The sequence below is a fragment of the Ctenocephalides felis genome, unplaced genomic scaffold (assembly GCF_003426905.1).
Source record: "Ctenocephalides felis isolate EL2017-DRISC unplaced genomic scaffold, ASM342690v1 CF-g0.4_SCAFFOLD_03572, whole genome shotgun sequence".
Classification (NCBI taxonomy): Eukaryota; Metazoa; Arthropoda; class Insecta; order Siphonaptera; family Pulicidae; genus Ctenocephalides; species Ctenocephalides felis.
In genome coordinates this window covers 30,445,861-30,470,740 of record NW_020539726.1, presented here as the reverse complement: position 1 = coordinate 30,470,740, position 24,880 = coordinate 30,445,861, and the positions used below count along the sequence as shown (strand labels likewise).

The 24,880-nt window shown below is 30.1% G+C and overlaps 1 long non-coding RNA gene across 1 annotated transcript in view; it reads right to left on the bottom strand.

The window, feature by feature from the left end:
* LOC113387970 overlaps window positions 1-24,880 on the bottom strand; it is a 121,465-nt gene that overhangs the window by 21,630 nt on the left and 74,955 nt on the right. The window contains exon 4 of the long non-coding RNA XR_003368172.1: window positions 11,384-11,499. This is a non-coding gene — a long non-coding RNA (uncharacterized LOC113387970). The remainder of the gene's footprint in view (window positions 1-11,383; window positions 11,500-24,880) is intronic.

The window sequence follows — 24,880 nt, the reverse complement described above, 5'->3', positions numbered from 1 at the left end:
CCAAAAACTAATCAGCTCTTTTCCCAATCAATAGGAATCGAATGTTTTTTGAACCATTCAAATCGGTTGATCCGTGCGCCCTAAAACGTGACTGGAAATTTGTATCCACACATACATACACACACACACACACACACACACACACACACACATCCATTTTTTCTGAGGTATGCCAAAACGTTCAGAAACCTTCAAAACGTCGAGAAATGTAAAAATTTTCAATTCCGATTTTCGGCCCATTACAATAACTTACCCTACGGGAAGTTAAAAATTAGATTCAATTATACGAAATCGTTAGCATTATAATACGAGGATGGTTCGGGAGTCACTCATTACAATGCTAATGGCTTCCGAGCGTGCAGCATAAATCATAGGACGTTATCTAACATCATTTTGTTGGCGTTTCCACACAATTTCATGCCGAGGAGGATTCGAGATAATGTTACGTTTCGGTTACGAATTATGAATTGTCTTATGTGTGAGCAAAGTGAAAAGTGGAGGCGACCACTTTGAATTATCTCTGAGTTATTTCATACGTATTGCGGGAGTTTTGAAACCGAACTAGTGGTGCATGGCATAATGCTTTTAGGAAAATTGCTGGAACTTGCCGTACCGTAATTAAACATTCGAGAAATGAAAATACTCAATAATTGTTTTAAATCATTTCATCTAGAATATTTAATATAAATACATGTTATACATTTATAAGTGCTTATTAAATTGGGCGACGAACGTATTCTACAAACAACTTATAAGTATATGTTTGTAAAAAAATTCTTTTTTTTAAATTTGATTTTTTGATAAAGTTGAATTATTTTCAAAATTTTGAATTTGTTTTTAAAAGCTGGATATCATTTGAAATTTTTGGAAGAAATCGTTTTTTTTTTAATTTTTTGAGTATTTGGAAATATTTGAATATATTAGATTTGTTTAAAATATTCTCACATTTTTGTAAGATATCCATTTTTTTCTAAATTTTGAATTTTTTGAAATTTCGATTCTGTAACTTCTCGTGGGGTAAATCAACTTCGCGTGTGATAAGTTATAGTAATCGCAAAAAATCAAAAATATTTTTTTTTATATATCTTTATGTTTCAAAACCTTCTGAACAGTTTGGCATACCATTGAAAAGTGGATACAAACTTTAGTCGACGATTTCGGAAACACGGATCAACCGAATTGAATCATTAAAAAAACATTTGATTCGTATTTAAAAGAAAACGTGCTGATTAGTTTTTGGCAAAGGCAGGTGTAGCCATTTCGAAGATACGAGGCAAATAGAATCAAAAGTCGTAATTCTGTTTTTGAGAGACGGAGCGTCCGATTTGAATAATTCAAAAAATATTTCATATGTATTGACTAAACAAAGAACTATTGAATTTCTTGGAAAGGCAGGTCCAGCGGTTATGAACTTTCAATAAAAAAATTTTAAAAAGCCATTTTGCGATCAAAAATGTTCATTAGACATATGCACATCCAATTATCACATATTTCAAAAATATTTTGCGTCTTTTTTTTTCGTACCAAGATTTTTAGTTTTGAGGTTTATTTATATGGTTCAAACAAATGTCTTTGACATTGTCGACAGTATGGAATAACCGATTTGTATTATTGAAAATACATTCGGTACTCGATTGCGAGGCATTTTTGCAAAAGGCGCGTCTTGCCGTTTCGGAGATATGGAGCGCAAAGGGTGTAAAAATTGTCATGCAGTTTTTGAGAGTACGAATCATCCGATTAAATCAATTCAAAAACTTTTTAGTCGAGTACACGTTGTGCAAAAAATGATTTCACAAAAAATTTCGTAGTTTTGAAAGTTTTCAAAAAAAAATTCTAAATTCTAAAAAAAAACTTAAATTTTCGAAAGACTCAAATTTTTGAGATCTTTCATTTTGAAAAAACAATCTAAACTTCAAAATATTCAAAAAATATCAAAATTAAAAAAAAAAACGATTTCTTACGAAAATTTGAGAATATTTAGAAATTTTCAAAAAACGGATATTTTCAAAAATTCCGAAAATTCCAAAAAATTTCGAACTTTGTAAAAAATTCAAAATTATCAAAAAACTCAAATTTAAAAAAAAAAATGAAGAAATTTCTTGTTTTTCATACACAAAGTTGTTTGTAGGATACGCGCGTCGCCTAATTTACAAAGCACTTTTAAGTTTACAGTATATATTTATAATAAATAATCTATTGGAAATTATTCAAAACAATTATTGATTAATTTCATTTCTCGAATGTTTAATTGCGGTTCGGAAAGTTCTAGCAATTTGCCTTAAGGCACGATTCCATGCGTCCCACTAGTTTCTGAGTTATTTCATACGTATTGCGGATGTTTTGGAACTAAAAAATTAATTGAAGACAAACCAAACGACCTAATTCAGAGCACCCGTTCGTCCTATATCACCCTGCAGGTGCCTTATTTTTCATGTCACCATTTACATTTCCGTTACCTTTTTAACAAAAGCAGAGCCCTTTTGCAGCACATATCCCATTTGCATGCAAATGCACGAAAATCAGCCGTTGCTCTTTTGAATACATAATGAAATTAACTTTCTAATTAGCGAGATGACAAAGAGGCGAAAAGTTGTTCGGCGGCGCTGGCGATGTCCTCGGATGCGGGACAATTTTTAATTTGACGTAAGATTGTTAATTATTTTGAAGGTGTTATAGAGCTCGAAAGGAAAGTTTTAGAGTAATATATAAATTACAAAGGTGCAAGCTCTCATGTTTCCTGAATATAACCAAGTTGATTAATAAGAATTAGAATGAGGCTTGACTGTCTATTACCAAAAACAAATTAGAATTTTTAACTTCCCGTAGGGCAAGTTATAGTAATCGAAAAAAAATCGAAAATAAAAATTTTTATATATCTTTACGTTTCAAAGGTTTCTGAATATTTGGGCATATCTTAAAAAAAATGGATATATGTGTGTGCGTGTGTGTGCGTGTGCGAATACAAATTTTTGTCGACGATTTCGGGAACACCGATCCACCGATTTGAATAATTCAAAAACATTCGATTCGTATTAATCAGGAGCCGTGCTGATTAGTTTTTGGCAAAGGCAGGTCTAGCCGTTCCAAAGATACGGGGCAAAAAGTGCCAAAAATGATAACTCAATCTTTAAGACAACGGAGCGTCCGATTTTAATAATTGAAAAAACATTTTATTTATATTAACAAGATAAAAAACTGATTAAATTGTATGAAAGAAAGGTCTAGGGGTTATGGACTCTCAATAAAAATAAGTTAAAAAAGTGTCTTTTGGCGGTCAAAAATTTTTATTGGATATATGTACATCAAATTATTAGATATTTTATAGAGACTTTAATATTGTTACACATTTTGTGTAACTTTTTTTGGGTTCCTTACCAAGATTTTTAAGTTTATTTATATGGTTCAAACAAATGTTCTCGACATTTTTGACAGTATGGAATAACCGATTTAAAAAATTAAAAAATCATTCGACTCGTACTCAATCACGAGGCGTTTTTGCGAAAGGCAATTTTGCTGTTTCGGAGGTATCGAGTGCAAGGGGTGTAAAAACGGTTATGCAGTTTTTGAAAGAGCGGATCATTCGATTAGATTAATTCAAAAAACATTTTGCTTGAGTAGACGGTGTGCAAAAAGTGCATTTACAGAAAATTTAGTAATTTTGAAAATTAAAAAAAAAACAAAATCCCAATTTTCAAAAAAAAATCAGTGTCAAAAAATTCAAATTTTTGAAATTTTTTTCATTTTCAAAAAAAAAAATTGAAAATTAAAAAAAAATAATTTCTCACCAAAATTTGAGAATCTTTCGAAAGATTAAAAAAAATCGAATATTTTCAAAAATTTTCATAGTCTCAAAATATTTAGAAAAAACTTTTTTCTGAATTCCAAACTAGTGGGGCGCATGGTCTTAAGGCAAATTGCTGGAACTTCGCGTACTTTTACTTTTTTTAATTACTGTACCTAAAATTACTTTTATTTAAAAGATTAACAATTTTTAAAAAAAAAATACTCTGAAAAAATTAGATTTTTGAGAAACTATAAATTTTTGACATAAATTTAATTAATTTTGCAATATTTTGACAATTCTGAACTTTTTGTCAAAGCAATCGTACTGCTCTAACTGCATAGAGATGAAATATCAAAGCGCGTAAGCGCCGAGTCGCCGTCTAACGGATAAACACTAGTACGCTACCATAGAAATGTAAGCAAAATTTATACTTATTGTTAAAATCTCTATAAAGTATCTGATAATTTTATGTTCATATATCTAATGATCATTTTTGACCGCCAAATGCCATTCTTTTTACTTTTTTTACTAGATCTCCGAAACCACTAGACCTGCCTTCATGAAAATTTGATCAGTTCTTCATCTTGTTAATAAAAGTACATTCTTTTATTTATTCAAATCGGACGCTCAGTTCTCTTAAAAACTAAATTTAAAACGAAAATTTGTATCCGCACACACACACACATACACACACACACACACACGCATACATCAATTTTTTCTGAGGTGTGCTAAAATGTTCAGAAGGTTTTGAAACGTAAAGATATATAAAAATATTCATTTTCGATTTTTTTGCGACTATTATAACTTGCCTACGGGAAGTTAAAAATTTCAAATTTTTAAGAAAATTTCAAAATTTAAAAAAAAATTCCAAATTATCAAAAAAAACAAATTTAAAAAAAAAAAGGACTCTTGTAAACGTACTCATAAGTTGTTCATAAAATACGCTCGTCGCCCAATTTAAAAAGCACTTGTAACTTTACAGTATGAATTAATAATCTACTTGAAATTATTCAAAACAATTTTTGATTATTTTCATTCCTCGAACGTCTAATTACGGTACGCAAAATTCCAGCAATTTGCCTTAAGGCACTATGCCATGCGCCCCACTAGTTCCAAAATATTTTATTCTAAAAATTGGGAACCACTGTCCGTTCCAAATTGGCTTCTTCTCTTCACAAAAATATTCAACTCGTCAGAGTAGACTCGTCATTTATATCATATCGTAAACATATCATTTATAATTTATCATTATATAAATTTGTATATTAATAAACTAATGAATATGTGCATCACGAATGTTACCATATTACTAATAAACATTATTCAAAATTGTTATATAATGTATTTATTTTTACATAAATGCCATCTTGTAGAGTAGCAAATAAATTTTACTTCAATCGTGTGTGAACCTTACGCGCACTCATTTTTTTCTGAAATATTTTATTCTACAAATTAGGAACCACTGTCGGTACTAAATTGGCTTCTTCTCTTCACAAAAATATTCAACTTCTAGAGTATGAGTATATTCGTCGTTCGTACTTTTCGGCATAAAGCGTAATCCTATATTATATATTTTTTGCCTCCCTTCGAATATGATTTATTATTTAAATCTGTTCTCACGTTCCGCCTTACAAAAGGTCACGAATTTTCATCTCTTGGAATAAACGCAAATGACGGAGCCGTATATTAAAGAATTTGTAAGATGACAATTTATTTACGTACATATTCGAGAGATAGGCTTTCCGAGATAATATGATGATGTATGGGGCATGGAAAAAGGTTTATTCCAATGTAAAATGTACTTTGCATTAAGAAGAAACATGAGATTTATTTTGGATATTACGTGCTCGTTATGATTACACAAAAAACAACTCATCATTGATGCATTATTTACTAAAAATATTAGCAAATATTTATAAATATAGCTATATTTATACCTTAATTTTATCACATGATTAAACTGTGGATTAAATAATGGAAATCAGTGTCATGTTTGTTTTACTTTGTAACAAGTTCTAAAAATGAGTTAATGGATTATATTATTTAGAAGTGATATGAAAATATATCACAAAATATTTTTACAACAATATATAAGATGTCATGTCATAAAATTTTGTTATCCTCGGTTGTCGAGGCTAACTTGATCGCCACATCACTCCGCGCTCAGTATTGACGTCAAACATGTTCGAAGGTGATCGGAAACACGTTGTATTTAATTGTTGAAGACTGAATATGATTACTGATGAATACATGTAAGTTGTAGATATGGTTCTTTTAGTGCAGATGGTACTACTGCTGACTAGGTCGTTGTGACCCGAAGTCTTGGCGTACTGTATATGTAGGCCGGTGGAAAACCAATGGTCAAAGCTAGTTATTGTGCCTGCGATGACCCCAGGTCTAGGCATGCTGAATAGGTATACCAACGGAAGTCGATTGGTCAGGGCTAGAAGGTGTGAAAGTCCGCAGTGACCCGTGAACTTTGCGTACTTGGTAAGTAGGCCGACAGAATACCAGTGGTCAGAGATAATAAATATGCTAGTTAATAGCCGGAGCTGAATTCTATTTGAAATTTGGTTGGCGTTGATGGTCCAACCGTTGCACCACTGTTTATATTTTATAATTCTTAATCCACGCCCGATTGCAATCTTCAATTTATCTTAAATTTATTGTCACCAATGTCGTAATGTGTTAATTGATAATAAATTATCTCCAACTATTATAATTATAAATAACAAATATTTGTTCACAAAAAATTTAAAATGTTATGACATAAAATTTTGTTATCCTCGGATGGCAAGGTTTTCTTAATCGCCACATCACTCTCTGCTCAGTCTCGACGTCGAACCTCTTCAAAGGTGATCGGAAACACGTTGTATTTAATTATGTGAAAACCAAATATATATGTGAGTTGTAGATATGGAGTTAAATTGTACTACTGCTGACTACCTTGCTGTGACCCGTTGTTTTAGCGTACTGGATATGTAAGCCGGTGGAATACCAATGGTCAGAGCGAGTTATTGTGCCTGCGATGACCCGAAGTTTGGTAAATCAAAATATGTACACAAACGGAAGTCCAGTAGTCCGGGCTGGAAAATGTGATTGTCCAAAACGACCCAAAATCTGGGCATACTTGGTGAGGAGGCCGACGGATGAACAGTGGTCAGATTAAAAAAATATGCTAGTAATTACCATAAGTTTCCGTAAATGCAATGACTAATCTAATTATATTTTATATATAGAAAATGTCATGACATAAAATTTTGTTATTCTCGGATTTCAAGGCTGACTTAAAAATCCCATATAAGACCACGTTTTAGTTATTCCACATCGCCTGTTCATAGTCGTACACTACTATTTCATTAGTGTTATTTATAATTTAGCTCGATCCTCGTGGATTACACTTGGCTCTTAACGAAACGACTCTAATCTCTTGTTTCCATATGTACTTATATGCTCGGTTGGAGTTTATAGCAAAGTACACAATACAAAGGGATGAAATTACATCCCTTTCTACATGCACCAGATATGACTTGTATAGTTCTGAGGTATTACACAAAATGAAATGATTCCTTGTTAGAATTGAATAAAATTTTATGATTTCAAATTGAACATTACGAAAAATACACGAAACAAAACAAAACCATACAATATTATGAGTATATAGAACTGGGTAGGTACTTACATTTCATACTAAAAATTCATAAAAAATTGCTCGCACAAAATCCACGACGTGTACGATAGGGAAGAAACGAATATTTATATTTTCTCGGCCTTGGAAATATAACCTACATAAGAAAGCGTACTATAGGGCTATATTTGGCTTCGTATCCAGGGGTTTTGAAAACAATACTTTTTTAATATTAATTATTTTATATTAGATAATTAATGAATTTGGAAACATATTTTTAACATTTCGTAGGGTAAGTTATTTAATCGTCCAAAAATCGAAATTGAAACTTTTCACGTTTTGAAGGTTTCTGAACATTTTGGCATAGCTCAGAAAAAAATGAAGTTATATGTGTGTATGTATGTATGAATACAATTTTTTGTCCAAGTTTTCGGACGCACCGATCAACCGATTGGAATGATTCAAAAAACATTCGATTCCTATTGATAAGAAAATGTGCTGATTAGTTTTTGGCAAAGGCAGTTCCAGCAGTTACGGAAATAAAGAGCAAAGAGTGCAGAAAATATATGTGTATGTATGTATGGATACAATTGTTTGTCCAAGTATTCGGGCGCACCGATCAACCGATTGGAATGATTCAAAAAACATTCGATTCCTATTGTGCTGATGTGTGCTAAATGTGCTGATTAGTTTTTGGCAAAGGCAGGTCCAGCAGTTACGAAAATAAAGAGCAAAGAGTGCAGAAAATAGAAATCGAGTTTTTGAGAGAACGGAGCATCCGATTTGAATGATCTAAAAATCATTCAATTAGTAATGATTGAGAGTAGTGTTAATTAGTTTTTGGCAGAGGCAGGCCCGGCCATTTCAAATATACAGAGCTAAATATGCAAAAAATGGCAGTTTTAAATGATTCAAAGAAGTTTCCGCTTGTTTTACCAAAATAATTGATTTTGGAAAAAAAAATTGTTTATCGAAAATAATTCAAATTTTATTTTTAATTCTGACTATAGTTCTAGTATACTTTAAACAAATCATTTCAACTTCGCAATTCAGTTTATACAATTCTTATAAATATTAAACAATGTTACAATCTATTTGAAAACATTTAATATTCCTCGAACATTTCGTTACGGTACGGGAAGTTCCAGCAATTTGCCTTAAGGCACGATGCCAAACAACCCACTAGTTAAAAATTTTAATTGAAAGTAAAACAACTAATAAATTTAGAAATATAGTTTAATTTTTCTATGAAAACTTTCATAAACATAACATTGGCTAAAATTATATATATGTTCTCATTTTTGATTCAAGCAACAAATACAACGTTGTTAAAATGAAAAAAAAAACAATAAATATAAACATGTAATATAAGTTATTTCATGTAGCTCCATTATTCTCGTACTATGTTCAAATATAAATTTTCAAGAAAAGCCTGAAAATTCGTATTTAATTAAAATTACATTCGACGTAAAATAGTGCTCCATTATGAAGAACATGTTATTTTGTATTTACATCCATAGCATTTTATATTATTTTGTATTTTTGCGTTTGCATTAATGCTGTGTTCCACGAAATTCAAATTAAAAATGAAACAAACATCAAACAAAAAATTTACAACATGTGATATAAAACTTTACGCTGAAAATTAATAAAGTAAATATTTTTTCATTTGATTATAGCAATGATTTTTTCTCAGAATATGTTATTCCGAGAACAGCAAAATAATTTCCTTTTCAGTTCAGAAGGAATTTATCAATTTGTATAATTGCTTTTAAAATTCTAATTTATTCGTTCGCATCTATCTTTTATAGACGTTTTAATCCGGAATCGAAATAAATTGGAAACCATTAATTCAACCGATCACAATTATTGATGATTGCTCGAATCAATTTGCTTAAATTCAGATGAAATTTACATAAAGGGATGAAAGGATAGAAAAAAATCGGATTCGAATTTATCGCTTTATACAATATAAATTAGTTTAGATGGTTCTGCATCCATGTGAATGAAGAAAATAAAATGTTCTAAATTTCTTTAGTATGAGGAAAATTTTAAAAAAAGTAATAAGTGATTCATAATTTTTGCTGCGAAGATAGAGAAATCTAAGACTTAGGTTTGAAATCAAATTAAAAAAAAAATCTCATAATTCATTTATTATTTATTAACAAAATATCAATGTCTCACAATAATATTTTTCTGCTCTCTCATACGAAATTAAATATCATCTTGCCACGTGTCAAATAAGATATTATTGTTCTGTTTTTCTGAAAATCTTGTCTGAACTCTCTAGAAATGCTAAATTAGGAATGTCCCAAGTGTACCGAATGCTTATTATTAATTCAGATAATATAGAATATGAATAGAATGTCTAACAAGTATAAAAGTTTATTTTTAACGCACAAGTACACAAATTGTCATTTTTTATTTGATGTGTTGACGTTATAATTTTTTATTTACATCGTGAATTCTCATAGTTATGTATTTTTGTAAAAAGTTTATATCGGAGAAGATTAATCAGAAAAATAGAGACATATAAATAAATAAATAAATGAAATACGCATAAGGTACGCAGTTCGACATTGATAGCCAATAACGAATCAGTATTTGTGTCGTAACGCATTACCGTTGCATTTTCGCTAGTCTCGCCTAAAAAAGTGTTACTTCAAAAATGAATACACATTAAGCAAATACAAATAAGATTTGATAGTTTAATTTGTAAATATATTCTGATAGAGGTTTTTTACTTAATTAATTTCTCGTAGGGTAAGTAATGAGCCTACAACCGAGAATAAAAGTTTTTGCATATCTCCAAGTTTCAAAGGTTTCTGAACAGTTTGACATATTTTATAAGAAATGGTGTGTGCATGTGTATGTTTCAAAAAAAAATTCTTTGAGTATCGAAAAATATTCGGATTTTCATTCTAATTTCAGCTAAAATTCTAAACATCACTTATATATTTCAAATAAATCATTTCAACTTTGCAATTCAGTTTATATAATACTTAGAAATTTCAAAGATGTTCTTCATTTTAAATCCGATTGATTAAGTTTTGTTTGTTTATTTCTTGTAAAATAAAAATAATGAGAGCCACATAACTTATAATAATCTATTAGAAAACATTTAATATTCCTGGAATATCTCATTAAGGTACGGAAAGTTCCAGCAATTTGCCTTAAGGCACGATGCCATACATCATTAGTTTATAATGTTTTGAGTAGTGAAACAAATATTGTAAGATGTCCCTTAATGCAAGTTAATATTTTGGCACATCATAATTCACACTTTTCCTTGAAATCAGACCTTTCGTAAATGTTTTATATATTTCAAAAAATGTTTGCACAAAATTTCTTCTGGTTGTGTACTAAAAAAACGAAAAGATTTCGAAATTGTTTGTCTCGTGAAACAATGTTGAAAACAGGTGAAGCTGACTGAGCGACGTGTGTAGTTACATACAAAACAAAGCAAAAATATTATTTGCCGCGAACTTTAGCGTTAAAACGTCACATCAATCTTGGTAAAGAGTGACGTCGCAATTTTACTGCTGCAGTACGAAAATTCCAAACAGGTACCAACACATACTGCTGCTGTTGTTATTTTTGAGGGGCACTATTCGGTTTTTTGTCTGAAATTGTTCTATATTGTAAAATGTTACACTTCTATAATTGAAAAATGATATCACCAATACCATCAGAACAATAAATTTTTTTTTCAATTTAAGAAATAAAATGTAAAATAACGAGTCTCTTTTGGCTTTATAAAATTTATGATTAAAAAATAACCCCCTTAGATTTGAACCAATGGTTACATTTTATTTTTTCATAATTTGTACTTGAATAAGACCTATGTCACCGCTACTTGGCATCAGGTTGTTGTTCGTAGCAAATATTGAACCAGAAAATTCTGATTCGGAGGCCAGAGTTTCAGCCACTAGGTCACGGAAAAACTCTTTATTCTATATTATTCTTACCTGTTAAAAGCTCCATATTGTTGAGCCAAAAGTTGCATTTGTAAATTTGCCATGGTCGAATTTTCTGCATAGTGATAGTATCGGCGTAATTCATTCGATTCCAGGCTGTTCTTTCCCTGTAATAATATGAAAATGATTTTTAAAGTTGATTTTAAATAAACAAATGCAACTTCAAATGCATTTAGTGGGCATATTTATATTTATTTTTTTATTTCATTTCTTATACAATACTGAATGAGGCATAGTTTACAGTTTTTATATTTTTTTAGTTTATTACGATAACCTTAAATTCTCGGAAAAATAAAATATCGTACCAAGTAGCCATTTATCAGACTAACAATTCCAAATTGTCTCCAAAACCTTCATTTCGTAATAGTCATTTTAGTAATCAAATAATTTCTAATTCGCTTATTTTCAAGAAATGTTTTTCACTAGATTTGGATTCATATTTTAACTACTTATGTAAAATGTTGAATTTCACATAATAAAATATTATTACAATTTTGTTATACTTTGATCCAAAGTTAAAATATATACATTAACTTTGAATTGTCATCCTTCTTCTACAAATCCCGATTCTATAATAGGGATTTTTGTATTCTAATAATTTTTCACGCCGTTTTCAGTAAGTGAATGTTTTTGTCTGAACTTTTATTCGGATTTTCTTTTGCTTATGGAAGAGCTTGAATTTTACTTCAAAAGACTATTTATTTTTATTAACTCTATTTGGTGCAACATCTTCAAAATATTTGGCGACAAAATGGTTACCATCAATAAAACTAGGTGCATCAAATTATCGATCGATTTTTGCAAATCACTTGCAGAAAAATCCTATCGTATAAATATTTGTTTGTGTCTACAAGAAGTACATAGTTTCTCAACATCTTGGAAATCGAGCAGTTTTCATTAAAAAATAATGTGGAAATGTTTTATTAAAATCTGAAGATAGACGAAAATTGAAAATTTTTCCAGAATTTTTGAAATCTCACTCGATTTGCTAAGCATCCCACAATATGAGTTAAAATTAAATGTTAGTCTTTTCCTGCATAATTGAAAAATTAATAAATTTATCAAATGCACAGTAATAATAAATCAAAATCTTGAACATTACAATGTGTCCATTAAATCAAACCAATTTCAAATTAGACTGCCACAATTCTATATTATTTTAATTTCTGGCACATCTCAGCTGCTTTTCTGTAATAATATTGTCACACTACATTTTTTCTCAATCATAATCATGAATATATTATATTCTATTATTGCCAATTTGTAAATTTTTTGTAATTTTATCAAGGATTATTTTGAAACAAAAGTACAATGTTTATAGAGCATCTCGCAAAGTATTTAAGATTTTTATTATTTTTTTTACAAAATTTTCATATAAATATTATCCATAGTTTCTATTTTTTCTCGTAGTATTCCTATTACTACTGTTATATAGTTACAAGAAATATTCTGGAAATATTGTTAAGGCTCATAATTTATCCTAAATTTCAAGTGAATTGACATTTCTGGCAAATGACAGTTCTCATTTGTCAAAAAATTTCCTATGTCAAACAATGATGTGATATGTGTTTTTTGCATTTTTTCCGTTTATTCCCACAATATTACTGAAGTTTTATAATTCATCACATTTTCAAAACATCCCTTAACAAACTCCTAAAAGATTTATCAAAATTCGAATAACCGTTTAGGAGGAGTTTAAATTCATACATCCGTACAGAGGAATTTTATGTATAACTTATCAAATACGCTTTAACTAAAAATGACAAGTTATATATAAAATTTACCACATCTCAATGCATAGTCTGTCATTGTTCATAAAGCGTTCCCATCATCAGTAGAGAAATATTTATCGCCCAAGTGCATAATATGAAACAAAGTCCTTTGACGGATATGTTATTATCAATTAATTAACAGTCTCTAAGCATTCTGAATTAATTAGATGGGTTGCAGAATCTTAAACGCCCTTCACCGACACTAATTGAGACGTTAAGGGCGTGTTAACCCACTAAACAAGGAATCAAAGAGCAAAGTTTCGACTACAAGTCGGTTATAATAGTTTAATATCTAATTAAGATTTTGGTAACAAGCTCTTTGTGATGCAATATAACGTTTGTAGTTATTTATTGAAGTGTTTATTAAATTGTTATATGGAAATATTTAGTGAGCGCAGTGCAATTTAATTTATCGCTAATTAAAACTGCAGCAACGAGATCATAATGCTTTGGCGCCAGAAATTTATTTGTGTGCAAATTTGTAAATTTTGAGAAACTAGATCATTTATAAGCGGAAATATTAAGTTTATATAGTATTTCACAAATTATTTTATATTTTCAATATTTTTTTACAAAATTTTAAAAAAAATATTTCCCATCTACTTTTTTGTTCCTATTACTGCTAAAATAGTTACAAGAGATATCCAGGAGATTTTCCGTCTATAATACATTCAGTAATTTCAATTAGTTAAAACTTGTTTCATAATACCTTTTCCACGAAACGAATTACGGAAACAAATGAGAAAACTGGTGAACTGAAAAATTACTTAGGATTTTCTACTTAGTGTTACTATAGCAGGTAGAATCCATTTTATTTAATGATTAATTAAAATGTATTAGTATAAAAGTTTTTTATATAGAATGTGAAAAATATTTTTAAATTTCTAAAAATTTTTTTCCAACATATATAAAGTTAGATTATAAATAAATTTGATTATTATCGTGATACAATAATTTTTGTATTAACTTTTGTTAGGGTATTTATTATAGTAATCGCCCAAAAATTGAAAATGAAAATTTATGCATATTTTTGCATTACAGAGATTTCTGAACATTTTGGCATACCTTAGAAAAAATAGATTTGTGTGTGTGTGTAATATATGTAGTTTGTATTAATGTGTATTGATACAATTTTTCGTTGTTTTCGTGAACACGTGTCAACCGACTTGGATTATTAAAAAATCATTCGATTTCTATTTGCAGATAGGAGACATGCAGATAAGTTTTTGGCTAAAGTTGGTCCAGCCGTTTCGAAGATACGAAGCAAAGAGTGCAAAAAATAATAATCGAGTTTTTGAGAATATGAAACAACCGATTTGAATGATTCTAAAAGCATTCCAATCGTAATGATGATAAGAAGTGGTGATTCGATGTTGGTAAAGGCAGGACCAGCCGTTTCGTAGAAACTGAGCTGAATGTGCAAAAAGTTGCAGTTTATTTAGAGAACGGAGCATCTGATTTAAATGATTCAAAAAACCTTTTAGTTGTATTGACAAAACGATTATTTTTGGAAAGAGCAATTTTTGTTTGAAAATTATTTTTTTGTTGAACATCTAAAACAATTCGGTTTTTAAATTTAATTTTAGCTAAAATTCAAAAGCGCACTTCTAAACATGAGATAAATAATTTAGATTTTTCAATGTGATTTATATGATTTTTATAAATATTAGACAATTTCCTTTATTAACTTCCCGAAGGAGATAAATCATTTATAAAAAAAAAAAAAAAAGAATGAGAATTATCATTTCTCAGTTTTGTGCGACGATCGGCCGAGCCGTTTCTTTGTAATTTGGTAAAAAGTGTTAACCTTTTCGTCCACATTCAAGCTCATACTACCGAACCGATTTGAAAAAATCAAAAACTGTTCGAAAAATATTAGTTAGGAATGATACTGATCAGTTTTGAGTAAAAATCTACCGAGCCCTTTTTTTGTAATTAACTGTTGAAAAAAAAATTTAAGCCGATTTTAATGGAACTTTTTTTGGAACTTATAGATCTTACTGAAATATTATGGCCTTACGACAAGTAGTTTAATTTTAAAAATTCATCAAAGTTTGAGAAAATGAGTAGTTCTATTGGCATTTGTTAAAATTAAAATTAGACAAATAAACATACTGAATAATTAAAGTCCTACAAAAAACAGGCTCAATTATAAAAATTATTGATTTTTGAAAATTTGCTTTTAGAAAATACTTCGAGTTAACGTGTTCGTTCATTCGTTTGCAGTGATGTGTAATAAATCCACTCGGAATACTTATAATCACTCATAAATTAATTCATTTTTTATTGATTAAGTCGATTATTTACACATTTCGGGAAGTGCATGTAACTTGCCTCAAAGCAAAATACCAATACCAACTAGTTTGAAATCCGAGTCATTAAGTATTGTTGATTTACTTTTCTGTAAACATATATAAACGTCATCATACATTTTATAATGTCTTATATTTTGTCTATAAAAAACGAATAATGAAAGTTTCAGTATTTATAAATCTGTTTGAAAATATTTAATGTTATTCCATTATTTCATTACGGAACGGGAAATTCGTGCAATTTGCCTTATGACACGTCACTAGTCTCTTACTACCGAGCCATTCCGCTAAATAACACATAAATCGGATGATAAATTCGTGTGTGTGGAAAAAACTTGGCCTACACAAGTTCTACAACTAGATGGGAAGGAAAGGAAATCGTTCAACGTGACTTGACGTGACATAAGTTCTACGCGTCACCGTCACCGTCACCGAGAGAGAGAGAGAGTCGTCGAGCAGATTGGCGTGTGTCGATAAGACGACACGGCAATTTGTCATCGACGGTTGTTACAGAACAAACGTACCAGTTACATCAGATTGGTCGATAGACGTTGGCAAATTGGACAGGAATTTATTTAACAGGAAAAATATAGCTCTGTTCATATTATAAACAACAGTAGTGGTGAATGGCATTGTGCCTTAAGGCTATTTTCTGAAACTTTTCGTACCTTCATTAAACATACGAGCAATAAAAATAACTAGTGGAGCGCATGGCATCGTGCCTTAAAGCAAATTGCTGGAACTTCCCATACCAAATTTTTTTTAAAAAAAAGATTAACAATTTTGGAAAAAAAATGTATCTGAAGAAATTAGATTTTTGAGAAACTATAAATTTTTGACAAAAATTTACTATTATTGAAAGTTTAGAACTTTTTTTTAAAGCGTACTGCTTTAACTGCATAGAAAAAAATATCGAAACGCGTAAGCTCCTCGTAGCCGTCTAACGGATGAACATTGGTACGGGATCCATAGAAATGTGAACAAAATTTATACTTATTGTTAAAACCTCTATAAAATATCTGATAATTTGATGTTCATATGTCTAATGATCATTTTTGACCGCCAAATGGCATTTTTTTAACTTTTTTTTACTAGATCTCCGGAACCGCTTTGCCTGCCTTCATAAAAATTTGATCAGTTCTTCAACAAGTTAATACAAGTAAAATGTTTTTTGAATTATTCAAATCGAACGCTCCGTTCTCTTTAAAACTGAGTTACCGTTTTTGGCACTTTTTGCCCCATGTCTTCGGAACGGCTAGACCTGCCTTTGCCAAAAACTAATCAGCACGTCTCCTTATCAACACGAATCGAATGTTTTTAACTTCCCGAAGGAGAAGTTTATGTTTTCATCAAAAAATCCGAATCGCTAATTTTATGTTTTCTCGACGTTTCGAGCCATTCTGAATCGAATGAGACCAAATTTGGAAAAAGTATGTGTGTGTGTGTGTGTGTGTGTGTGTATGTGTGTGTGTGTGTGTGTGAACAGATTTTTTGCCGTAAATCGACGTTTTCTCCAAAACGGTTGGACCGATTTCAAAAATTTAAAAGCCATTTGATGTATCTCGATGAGGACTATCGTCTCTGAGTTTTGTGCGGCGATCGGCCGGGCCGTTTCTTTGTAAATTGCAGAAAAGTGAAAAATTTTTCGTCCACGTTTTAGCCCGTAATTCTGAATCGATTCTGAAAATTCAAAAACCGTTCGATAGATATTGGTTGGGAATCGTGCTGATTAGTTTTTGGTAAAGATCGGCCGGGCCGTTTTCTTGTAATAAAGTTTAAAAAAAAAAATTTTGACAATTTTTATGATTATTTTTTTGACGATAGATACCACAGTCTTCTAGGTCATACTAAAATATTACGGCCCTACGACAACTGGTTCAGCTTTAAAAATTCGTCAAAGTTTGCAAAAATCAGTATGGTCTTTTTGGCATTTGTCAAAATTAGACTTTTGATCGACGTTTTCTCAAAAACGCCTGAACCGATTTTAGAAATTTAAAAGCCATTTGATGTATTTCGGTGAGGACTATCGTTTGTCAGTTTTGTGCAACGATCTGCCAAGCCGTTTCTTCGTAATTTGAAAAAAAGTGTTGAACTTTTCGTCCACATTTAAGCTCATCCTACCGAACCGATTTTAAAAAATCAAAAACTGTTCGAAAGATATTAGTTGGGAATGATGCTGATTAATTTTAGGTGAAAATCTACCGAGCCGTTTTCTTGTAATTAAATGTTGAAAAAAAGTGTTAAATTTTCGTCCACATTTAAGCTCATCCTACCGAACCGATTTTAAAAAATCAAAAACTGTTCGAAAGATATTAGTTGGGAATGATGCTGATTAATTTTAGGTGAAAATCTACCGAGCCGTTTTCTTGTAATTAACTGTTGAAAAAAAGTGTTAAATTTTCGTCCACATTTAAGCTCATCCTACCGAACCGATATTAAAAAATCAAAAACTGTTCGAAAGATATTAGTTGGGAATGATGCTGATTAATTTTAGGTGAAAATCTACCGAGCCGTTTTCTTGTAATTAAATGTTGAAAAAAAGTGTTAAATTTTCGTCCACATTTAAGCTCATCCTACCGAACCGATTTTAAAAATCAAAAACTGTTCGAAAGATATTAGTTGGGAATGATGCTGATTAATTTTAGGTGAAAATCTACCGAGCCGTTTTCTTGTAATTAAATGTTGAAAAAAAATGTTAAATTTTCGTCCACATTTCAGCTCATCCTACCGAACCGATTTTAAAAAATCAAAAACTGTTCGAAAGATATTAGTTGGGAATGATGCTGATTAATTTTAGGTGAAAATCTACCGAGCCGTTTTCTTGTAATGAACTGTTGAAAAAAAAATTGAAGCCGATTTTCATGGAACTTTTTTTGGCGATATACATCATGGTCTTATAGAACTTACTGTAATGCTACGGCCTTACAACAAGTAGTTTAATTTTAAAAATTCGTCAAACTTTGCTAGAATTATTATCGTTTTTTTTTAAAGTAGGATTGATGGAGTATATTATTTGCACATTTTTTTGATCAAGTCGATTATTTACACATATCGGGAAGTTCATGTAATTTGCCTCAAGGCTAAATACCAAACCAACTAGTTTTAATTATTTAAATCGCTTCATCAGTGTTCCCGAAATCGTCGACGAAAATTTGTATCCGAATACACACACATACACGCACACACACACATACACACACAACACATACATCCATTTTTTCTCAGGTATGCCAAAATGTTTGGAAGGTTTTAAAACGTAAAAATATATAAAAAAATTTAATTTTCGATTTTTTTGCGATTACTATAACTTGCCATACGGGAAGTTAAAAATAATCACGGATCAATATAAATCAATCAATGATTAATAGCAATTGTTTTAAATATTTTCAAATAGATAATTATAAATATTATATATATTATTGCTCATATAGACAATCTTAACGCACAAAATACTTGGGAATCTTTACATTGACAAGAGATGTCAAATAAATCCATTCGATTTCGAGGATATATTTCTTACCATTAGAATAACGCATATGAAATATATACATTTTGAAACTGAATTGTTAATTTAAAATTTATATTCAAATTATAAAACTTTGTATATTTTTGAACAACAATTTTTTCTGAAAATGTTGATATTTGTTTGAACCGTACAAGTGAACTTTAACCATCAAAAATCTTGGTACGTAACCCAAAAAAATGTAACAAAATAAGTAGTCATTTTTAAAATCTTTATGAAATATCTGATAGTTTGATGAGCATATATCGAATGATCATTTTTGATCGCCAAAAATCATTTTTTTTACTTTCTTCTCTGTATATCCAAAATCACTGTACCCACCTTTCCAAAAATTCAATCATTTCTTCATTTTATAAATACACCTAGAATGTTTTTCGAATCATTCAAATCGGGCACTACTTTCTCTCAATAACCGAATTATCGTTTTGGCACTTTTTGTCCCCTATCTTCAAAACGGCAAGACCTGCCTTTGCCAAAAACTAATCAGCACATCTCATTATTAATAGGAATGAAATTTTTTGAATCATTTTAATCGGTTGATCCGTATCCCCGAAATCGTCGACAAAAATGTGTATCCACACACATACACATACACACATATATGCATTTTTTCTAAAATATACCAAAAAATATAGTAGTAATTATGTATTAGTTAAACAAATGCCTTCAACATTTTCAACAGCATGGATCAACCGACACGAATGGGATTCAAAATTCACCAAAAATTTTCAATATTTTCAAAGAAAGCGAAATTAAAATCAAAATTTTTTACAAAAATTAAATAAATTAACAAAAAATAAATGAAATTTAAATTCTTTCAAAAAAATAATGCTTTTAATAAATTCAAATTACTATACGGAATGCTTCGTCCTTAAGGCACGATATCGTGTTCACTAGTTACAAATAGTTGCTTATCTAAATACGAAAAAATATAGTATATATAAATATAAAAACAACGGAAATACTTAAGACTGTGACTTTTCTTCCACGTATTCTATTTTTGTCGAAAACCTTGGATAATTATTGACAAATCATTTTGTCAGCTCCTATCTTCGACACATCAATCTTATAGAGATATCGTTCTTAATCTCGTTGAATAAAAAATGAAGTTGTATTTCTTGTTATCAAAGCAAAGAAGGACGGCGTTGACGTCGAACGCTGAAATATTACACGAGGTATTGATATCGACACGAATAGGAGAAAAGTCAAACATATATATCAGATACAGGAAATAAACAACTTAGTGATGTAGATAAAATTTTGAGAATAGTCAACCCTCCTATAACACGGGAACGCGGATTCCATACTACGCGGAGATCAAATTTAAATTGCGACAGAAGCTCTTAGTAGAATTACAAAATAATAGTCACAAATCTACGGTATTTTTTTATTGATAAATTAGAGTATTAAACTGACGTATGGTCATTTCAAACAAATTATAAATTAGTTGGTTTTGGTATTTTGCCTTGAGGCAAGTTACATAAACTTCCCGATATGTGTAAATGATCGACTTAATCAATAAAAAATAAATTAATTTATGAGTGATTAAAAGTATTCCAAGTGGATTTATCACACAACAGAAAACGAACGAACACTTTATCGTTATATCAAGTCTAATTTTCATTTTAACAAACGTCAAAAAAACTACTCATTTTCGCAAACTAAATCAGACATTAAAGTCTTGATTCAAAAATAAATTATAACAAAATGATAACAAAAAAAATTTCAAACTTTGATGAATTTTTAAAATTAAACCACTTGTCGTAAGGCCGTAATATTTCAGTAAAATCTAAAAGACCATGATATATATCGCCAAAAATTCCATAAAAATCGTCTTAATTTTTTTTTTTTTGCAACAGTTAATTACAAGAAAACGGCTCGGTAGATTTTCACCTAAAAGTAATCAGTATCATTCGATGAAAGTCGATGAAAGTTCTAGTGTTGCAAATACCAAGAAAACGATACTAATTTTTGCAAACCCTAACAAATTTTTAAAGTAAAACAAGTTGTCGAAGAGCCGTAATGTTTTAGTATAATCTATAAGACAATGGTTAATACCGTCAAAAAAATAATAATAAAAATCGTCGAAAAAAAAATAATATTTTGCATTGGTTTATTATTGTAGCTATAATTTTGTAAAATTACTTTAAAATTAAAAATTAGGATTGAATTTGTTTGCCCCTTGGCCGTACGATTTAACCCCTCCTATGGGGTAAAATGCACCAGGTGACAAATTTTTGAAAAACAGCAAAAAAGCACATTTTTATGATGATTTAGCTGGGAGGTTGACTGAACATAGTCAGAAAGCTGTTTGATATGGGTTACTTAAAGTCATATATGCCTTGCCCTACCCTTTTTTAAAAGTATTTAAATTATCTGCTTCCATCTATATTACCACCTGAGTCTCTATAATAAACATCTAAAAAAAACATTATTAATTTCAAAGTCTAGACCACAATAATGCATTCTCCCATAAATAACTCTATGAAGTAACAAACTACTGTGCAAAATAAGCCGTAGTTCATAAAAAGTCCAACTAAACATAATATCATAACAGAACTTTTTGTTTTATCCACACAAAAACTTTTGAGGGAATGTAGTTGGTAGGTACTATAACTCACCTTCAATGCACAAACTTTGATAATTATACAGTTTCAGGGTTTATGATAATAATATAACAAAGGTATTCATATTTATGCCATTGCAAAGCTTACAGAAGAAATTGTATGCAACTGGAGAAAATACGATCTGTCCTACTTTGGTAGTATCTGAATACACGAATCACCTTGGTAAATTACAGAGGATGTCTTCTTGGAAAAACATCTAGAGTATTTATTGTCTTTTAGTGGAATACATAGAAATTACATGTTTTTATAAAGTATTAATAGTATAATGAAACCAACTGCATTTTTGCAATGTTGCAGTACAGTGAGTTGAAAAGAAGCATTTGCAATTGACGAAAAACATGACAGAATTATATTATAATAAAAATTACCATTAATTGTATGAATAGCTACATGCTTTCATATAAAATAAAACTAATTATTTATATATGGTATATATGGTATATATATATATATATATATATATTTTTTTTTTTTTTTTTTTCTTCACACCGAGTTTAACATGTACACAATATCCAACGTCATCCAAAATATAAAAATCTATATATAAAAACCCTTAGCCCTTAACGGCTATAAAGTTACAAGAAAATCTCGTAAAGGCAATACATCATAATCATTTGAATATTACGCACTTTTTCCTCATACACCCTTCTGATGTCGAAAAAATGTGCTTTGAATAACAAAAAATTTAGTCCGACCCGTAAGGGCGAAGGTGGAAAAAGGTCGTTGGAACTTTAGCCTTCGATAAATTTTCATAAAGCATTGTGTACGTAGAAAAACGTTCTTTGTGGGAATTTTAAATTGCATATTTTGTCAGAAATTATAAGCGTTTATAACGTTTAATCATAAATGAAGTTTTGAAGCAAGACTGAAAATTATTATGTTAAACCTACACACCTAGTTCTAAACAGAACTAATAATAACAATAAAAATTTACAAGTGCCAAGGAAGAAATGAAAATTAAAAAAAATGAGTTAAAAATACTCAGATAATTTTTTCACAAATATAATATAATAGTTGTATTTGCTGATTTGAGAATAAGTTTAGACGCTTTTAACTAGAAGTGCATGGCATCGTGCCTTAAGGATAATTGCTGTAACTTCTCGTACCGTAATGAAACATTCGAAAAATCGAAATAAATGATTTTAGATATTAAAAAATAATCAAAAATTTTGAAATAAATTTAAGCAAATTGTTTTTTTTTTTGAATTAGATGATCCGGATCTCTCAACATTTGCTATTTTTGCACTTTTTGCTCCGCATCTCCAAAACGGCTGGAACTACATTTGCAGAAAAATAATCAGCACGTCTTCCCGTCAATACGAACCGATTTAATAAATCATTCTAATCAGACGTCCAGTTCTCTCAAAAATTGAGTTTTCTTATGCTGCACCGTATCTCCGAAACTATATTTCATAAAGGTGCTAAAACTCCGCAATGACCATTTCTTTTCAATTTCATATTTTGGCGTTTAAGATTTTTAAATATGTATTTTGGCATTTTAATCTAGAACTCAATCTAGGAGATAAATAAATTATATTTCTTTATAACGAAACGTCTATCGATATTCTAATGAAATGATTTGTTTTGATTCTACCAACATATTCCATCCGTGGAAAATATTGTGTTACCTCTCCAACCTAACTTGACCGCAAACAATTGACTTTTACACAAAATTTTCCTCAGAAAAAATATCAAGGAAACAACCCCAAATCTAAATGTTGTTTCAACCGCACAAAATGTAACCGTCTTACTCTTCCTCATTCGGCAATCGAGTTAAGTGAACCGAAAAATAAAATCAAATGACATCGTCTGCTTCTAAACGACAAAACAATCACTTTTCCTTCTGAACAAAAATAGCGGAAAACGGTGAAAAATCCATGAGCTTTTCGGAGCTTTTCGTTTTCTCCGTGAAAGCGCAGAGCTTTTGAAATGATTCGTAAAAGCTGCCGAAAGAAATCCCCGTACTCCGAGTCTAATACTCCAGGTACAATTTTAAGGGTAGAAGATGAGGCGAACATGTGGGTATCGAAGTATGTGTATGTATGTATCGATTCGAAGTGGGTATTATCGATAAGTGGGTTAGAGCATGATATCGAACAGAGGGGTAGTAATATATTATATATATATATATATATATATATATATATATATATATATATATATAATCTCAAAGAATGAGATTATTTCGCTAGCGAAAAACTAACAAAAAATACGAGCAGTCAATGAATTTATGTTAATTTTACTTACATGAAGTTCTTCAAACACAATTATTACATGATGAGTGAAATTGTGAAAAACAATATTTCTTTAGGCGTTGTTGAACATAATCCACTGTATGAACGGAGATTATAGAAGTTATTAATCAGCAATTACTTCATTTCTCTGATATAGGTTCAAGTCCAAAATGCTAATTACAATGACAAACCGATCATGTCTTATTTGAAGTATGACTTTAATTACATTATTGTTTTCAAATATTATAAATATTTCAATGCTATTATAAATATATAATTTATAATTTTATTATTATATAAATGTGTTTAATGGTCGAAACTAATGAATGTGTGCATCGCGAGTGTTACTATATTACTAATAAACATTCATAAACATTACTGATAAACAGTATAAAATTGTTATATAATGTATTTATTTCTAACTTAAATGCTATCTCGTACAATAGCAAAAAAGTTTTACATCAATCGCGTGAAAACCTTACGCGCACTCTTTTTTTCAGGATGAGCTGAACTGTTTCATTCTAGTATGCAGAAAACTGAAAAAATATATATATTTTTAACTTTCCGTAGGGTAAGTTATTGTAATGGGCCGAAAATCGGAATTGAAAATTTTTACATTTCTCGACGTTTTGAAGGTTTCTGAACGTTTTGGCATACCTCAGAAAAAATGGATGTGTGTGTGTGTGTGTGTGTATATATATGTATGGATACAAATTTCCAGTCACGTTTTAAGGCGCACGGATCAACCGATTTGAATGGTTAAAAAAACATTCGATTCCTATTGATAGGGAAAAGAGCTGATTAGTTTTTGGCAAAGGCAGGTCCAGCCGTTTCGGAGATACGGAGCAAAGAATGCAGAAAATAAAAATCAAATTTTTGAGAGAACGGAGTATCCGATTTGAATGATCTAAAAAACATGCAATTAGTAATGATTGGGAGAAGTGTTTATTAGTTTTTGGCAAAGGCAGGCCCAGCCATTTTGAAGATACGAAGCTAAATATGTAAAAAATGGCAGTTTTT